Here is a 5,919-nt window from a genome sequence, read left to right as displayed (position 1 = left end):
AATGCAGAACAAGGCACCCAATTCTCAAGCCAGAGGCCGCCACCCACACATGCGCCCCCGGACCCGGGCTCCCGGCGCGCGTCAGCCCGCAGTGGCCACTGAGGTCCGCGGTGACGCCCCGGCGCGGCCCTGCTCAGAGCCCGCCTGGTGTGGGGGTTTGAGTTACGTGTACTCGAGCCCGGGCTCTTATTTTCCGGGGAAACTTTATCTTCTCAGTTACTATCATGAGGTTAAAAAGGTAAAGTCGCTTGCTATATGGTCTGGATTTTAAAGCCAAGGTAATTTTTTGTGTGTGTGGGGGGGAGAGGGGCAGTGTAGCATTTCTCATCCTCCAGGTCGCAGCTTAAATGTCACTTCTGCCGAGGGAGCCCCTTGGCTCTCAACCTGGGACCACCCCTCATTCGGGTGACATGTGGCCATATCTGGAGACATTTCTGGTTGACACAACTGAAAGGGTTCTGCTGGCATCTAGTAGGTGGGGGCCCGGGATGTCGCAAACGTGCTCCAGTGCCCAGGACCCCCACAGCCGTGCTCCAGCCCCGAGTGTCAGCGGTGCCCGGCCAGGGGCGAGAAACCCCAGCCTGGACCCCTTAGAGTAGGTCCTGGGCCCCCTTATTCTTTCTCCAACCCCTGCTGACTCCTCCGTGGCACTCACTGCAGTCTATCCGGAGGCTGACTTTAAAACGTTCCTTTTATTGTCGGTCTGCCTCACGCCATAGGTCCTTTCTGTCTTGTTCACCGCCACGTGCCCAGTGCCTGGCGCGATGCCTGATATACAGTAGGTGCCCAATAACTATCTGTTTCTCAGTGAATACATAGGAACCTGTAATGAAGGGTTTTTTCCTGTATGGAATTTTGAGTCTACACCTCCAGTTTACACAGATCTGCCTAATGAGTCAAAATGGGATTTTGCTCCACTTCAGAAAAAATTGGTATTAGTCCAGTCAAACCCTGTTGTCCAGGATATCATGTGACATGGTGAGTGGCCTTTTTGGAAGTGTTTGTGACACGTATATTGAAAGTTCACCAGCTCCCCAACTGCTGAGAAATAACGGAGACAAACAGCATACACTGAGTATCTAATTATAAAATGTCACCATTTTTATTTTGTCATTGTAAAGAGGTGTATCTCAACCAGATTGTAACAAAATTACCATAGCTTATTCCAAAAGAAAATTTTAATACAAGAGATTTTAGAAAATTAAACACATTTGTTTAAAAATTCTATCGTGTAAACCTTACCGTGAGAGGGTAGTTAAGATCATACCATATTTCAGAGCGAACCCCACAGCTGTTAAGGCCTCACCCACACACACACAGACCCCGCGTGTCACCTTATAACCTGACAGGCAGCCCCCTCTGGGGTGCGTCCTGGGTGACTCTGGCCGGGCCGAGGGCCTCCACACGGGGAAGACTGTGGCTCCTGATCCGAAAGACGCCCCCCTCCAAGAAGTCGGTATCTGGTGAGTCAGCGTGTTGCGCAGCACAGGCGCCAGGGACGGAGAGGCTAAGGCCGGGGAAGGTGGCCTTTCTAGGATGAATCCCGGATAACAAGTCTCCCTCACCCCCTGCCCCCACTCTTGGACGTGCGTGCTCTCCAGGCTGGTTTCGCGAGGGGTCAGCGAGTCTGGTCGCAAATGCGCCATCTGCCATCTGGTCTCCTAGGTCCTCAGCCCCAGCCTTCGCGTCCCCCGTGTGCTCGCACCGATGGGAAGGGAAGTGCCCTGTCCCCTCGCCAGTCAAGGCAGCAGGTAGCAGAACGATTAGACTCAAGGGAGGGGGAGCCGGCTAGTGGTTCTCCAGTTGTGATGGGAAGACATTCACGTGCCAGTAAGAACCGAACCCCGGACCTCAGAACACCGGTGAACCCGGCACGTCCTACAAGTGGGGTGCACACCTGTGTGTCAGGCTCAGCCACCTAGAGAAATCAGATTTCTTTCTAGAGAAACGGACTGGGGAGGTCAGGAAGCCCATTCAGTGTGGTCATTAGGGTCTGGAGACAGAAGTGGGGGCTCCGTGGCAGAATGCGGAGCCACCGAAATCAAGCCCAGACGTGGGCGATGGCTCGTGGCTGCGCAGGTGGGAAGTCGGAGCCTGCGGGTCCATGATGCCGGGCGGGGCAGACAGCGCCCAGAGCGTGGAGCCGTCGGTGCTCCTCCCCGACGCCTACTGGTCCAGTAGTTGAAGTTTTATTTTAAAAACAATCAAGACTGCATGAAAATGAAGGTTTTGGCATGGAAGTGTTAGATAAAATATACAGTACAAAATCAGCACAGAAGCCAGTCTGAACAGCAAATATTTAATGTTCGCTTTAATGAAACAACGCACAATGTTTTGAAAATTGATCATCGCAAAAGGCCTTGCAGACGCCTGCCCGCCGGGAGCACCGTCTGCTGAGTCACAGCCCGCAGGCTGGGGGACGGTCGGCGCGTGTGGCATCGTCCCAAGTGAACCATGGAGGGTTAAGACGGTCACTGCGTCTGTGGTTAGAAATGGGCGTGGGGCGCACCCCGTCCAGGCCTCTGAGCCAGTCCACACTTGGCAGGTGGGGCCCTTGGCGGGGTCTCAGGCGGTCCAGGCAGGCCCGTCCCAGCTCCAGCCTGAAAGCCAGCCCGCCCTGTGCCGTGGGTCCCACACCAAGGCGACGTGGTGGGGGCGGAAGCCAGTGCTCGGACACAGGCCTGGGCTGCGGCCCAGGGAAGGGCCCCAGAGGGGGCGGTTAGGAGGGTACCTGCCGGGACGCCAGAGAACAGGGCCCAGCCTCCATGCGAGGGGCCCCCATGTGAAGGTCAGCAGGGGCGGTGGGGGACCGAGGCCTCCAGTGGGCAAACTGTACTGTGTGAAACGAGAAACGGAGGCCCCCAGGCGGCCCGGCTGCGCCCCAGTTCCGGGAGTGAGCGGAGGGCGTGTGACCCGCGGGCCGGCTGGGGGCCTCGTCCCCGGTTCTGGGCCCGTTGCCTTGCACTGCTCGCTGCACCTGCGTTCTCGGTTCTGCGATGGAAACAGCCCCGCCTGCCTGTTTTGTTCCAGGCACAACATGCAGCCGGCCGCGCTTGTGAACGTTCAGTGGTCATCCGAGAACCCATCTGACTCAGCTCTGAGCGGGATGCGCGGCCCAGTGCGGTCATCAGACCTCGTCCCCAGCCCTGGCCCATACCCCTGGCTCTCGCCGTTCGTGCCTCTTGCTCAGTCTCACAAGATGGTACCTCGTCCTTACGACTCAATCGGGTGACCCCTTTTGAATCCAGGAAGCCCATGGATGTGCCTGGCTACTGGGGGCCAAAGGCGACCGCCACAGACATGGGAGCCGCTCCTCCCGCAGGGCCTGACTAGACAAGCCCAGGCTGTTCTGACCTGGGCTCAGCTCTCAGGCTGCTGGCCAGTGATGTGAGCAGCGTGTGCCCACGGGTGGGGCCGAGGGCTGCTCTGCCAGGTCCCCCTCCCAGGAACCCCAGCTTTCCCCGCTAGGGAGCGACGTCTCTGGCCAGCCCTCCTCTTTCTGTGTTTAGTTCACCTGGGGAATGAAGGAAGAGACGAACGAGACGATGGCAGAGACAGACCCGGCTGGTGTCTGTCCTGTTCCTGCTAAAACAGCGCGTGGGCAGCCAGCCTGCCTTTGGGGGGACGCAGAATGGGCTCCTCCGGCCAGCCCAGCGTGGTCCCCGCGGTGAGAGGCAGGCCCCGTGGTTCCCTCTGAATGGGGAGGCCTTCCTCTCTGAGCTGTAAGCTTTGTGGGCACCCAAGAATCTCCTCAGTGGATCAAGGAGACAGAGCGACTTCAGCTGGTCCTCCTGCAGGCGCTTTCCCTCCGACAGGTCACAGGGGGCCGAGTGGGTATTCGGAGAGGGGACGCCAGCCTGCATCGGATCCGGGTCTGAGGGCAGACGAACGTCCTAAAGGGGTGGCGTTTTGTGCCCCAGGTCTCGGCTTGGACCTCCCTGGACCTGGGTGGTTGTCTTCTTCCTCGAGGAGCTGGGGGAGTCTCCCCTAAGTCTGTCCATCACGCTGCAGAGCAGGACCCGCCATATTTTGAGCAGCTGAATGGATTAAATCATTGCAGAATATCTACTGTGATTCAAAAGTTAAGGCTTTGAGGAGTTGCTGCCATGTGCGTGTCACATGCATATCTGAGCTGAAATGAGAGGGGGTGTCTGTATGTTGAAGGTGATTCCAAGGTTTGTGCGTGATCACAGAAAGTGGGTGCAGAGAGCAAGCAGCCCGATGGCTCCGTGTGGCCCCTAGAAACATGCTTTTACAGTCCACAATTTGGGAGAGCAGGGCCAGTTTTCCGTGAATAATTAAGCTTTAAAAAGTGGGGAGACAGGGTTTCTCCTTTTTAAATACAGGTCGAGTATGGACTTGCTTCTCCTGGCTCAGCCTCTGTACCGTTGTGGCCCTGGGGGCCTCTCTTTTTAAATTTTGCTTTGTGTGTTTTTTTTTTTCCTAACTCGGTGCAGGAAGTCATAGCAGCTTGCTGGAGGGGGCGGGCTTGGGGACGGCGAGGCCAGATTCACGCTCAGACTGTTGCGGGTCAGGTTCCAGGAGAGGCCGCTCAGAACCCGGGCCCTGGTCCGGGGCTGGGGCTAACACACAGAAAGGGGCCGCGGGGGCAGGTTCCGCTGCCCAGCAGTGCTGGGTCAGCCTGTCAGCTGGGCCCAGAGGACAACTGAGGCCGAGTGAACCGAGGCGGAGGCGGGGTGTGGGGCGGCGTGAGCTTGAGGCGGCCCCGTCGGCCTGGGACTCGGAACTGGCCAAATCGGCAAACTGGAAAGAGAAAAGCCATGTTGCCTCTCGAGAACTCGGCGTCCCCCCGTGGTCCCCAGACACTCCGCGCTGACAGCAACGTCCCCCTGCCACACACACTCCCGCTTCCAGCCACGGAGGACAGCAGGCTCGTCGGCTGCCCTGGCTGAACGTCGGCTCAGCTTTTCCGCCTAGCTGACTTTTCCCAGAGTCTTCCTCCATCCAGGGAAATGGTCGCTGTTCTCCCAGGTTGTCCACCGGGTTTAAGCTGAGGAACGGGAATGTTCCAGATGGAGAACAGGTGAGCTTTCCACCACCATTCACACACGTTTACGTTCCCTACGTCTCTACCTCAGGTCAAACCGATTCTCACGTAGTCCATTTCACTCCTTCTAAGTACTTCCCCCAGAACATGCAACTCGTAACTGCCTCAGCGGCCGAGCGTGGGCGACAGTGCCCTGGCCCGGGAGGCTGTCTGAGCTGCAGGGTGGGTGGAGGGGCCTGGGGGCTGCCACGCCCTCGTCTTTACCCTGCTCCCCCTGTCAACGGGGCCTGTCCTGAGCTGGGGGGACAGAGGATTCAGTCGGGGTCACACAGGGTCCTGCTCACACTGAGCATGTTGGGGGGCAGAGGGCGTACTGCGAATTGTGTCTTTAGGGGACAGTCATGATCTGTTCAGAGTGGACACTGTCCAAGCTCAGAGAGCCACACCAAGGCCCCAAAGCCTCAGGCGACCAGAGCTGAGTCTCTCTCATGACCTTGAGGCCTCCTGGCTGGTGAGGCCAAGGCCATCGATTCCCGGACAGCCCAGGGCTCTGAACACAGGGTCGCCAGGTTGCTGCCGATGGCCAGCCTGGATGGGTGAGGTCCCTTCAAGCCTGCCAAAGGTACAAGAGGGCCCAGGGGGCCTCAGGGTTCCCATGTGGGCTGGTCCTTCCAGAAGCCAGTTACGGGGAGGTAGGGGACATGCTCCAAGAGCCACAGTTCGGCATCTCTCCCGGCCCCTTCGCACGAAGGCGCTGGAGGAGGGATGGCAGAGCTACTGCTGGCCACGGTGGCGATGACTAGGGTGTCTAATGACCACCGGGGGAAAGGAGAATGGAGAGGAGCAAGGCCCCCCACGCCCCGCCCCACCCCACATGGCCGTAAGTTGTAGCAGGCGATTCCATTAAAAAG

This window comes from Pteropus alecto, unplaced genomic scaffold (assembly GCF_000325575.1).
Source record: "Pteropus alecto unplaced genomic scaffold, ASM32557v1 scaffold34, whole genome shotgun sequence".
NCBI lineage: Eukaryota > Metazoa > Chordata > Mammalia > Chiroptera > Pteropodidae > Pteropus > Pteropus alecto.
This window is presented reverse-complemented; position numbering follows the sequence as displayed.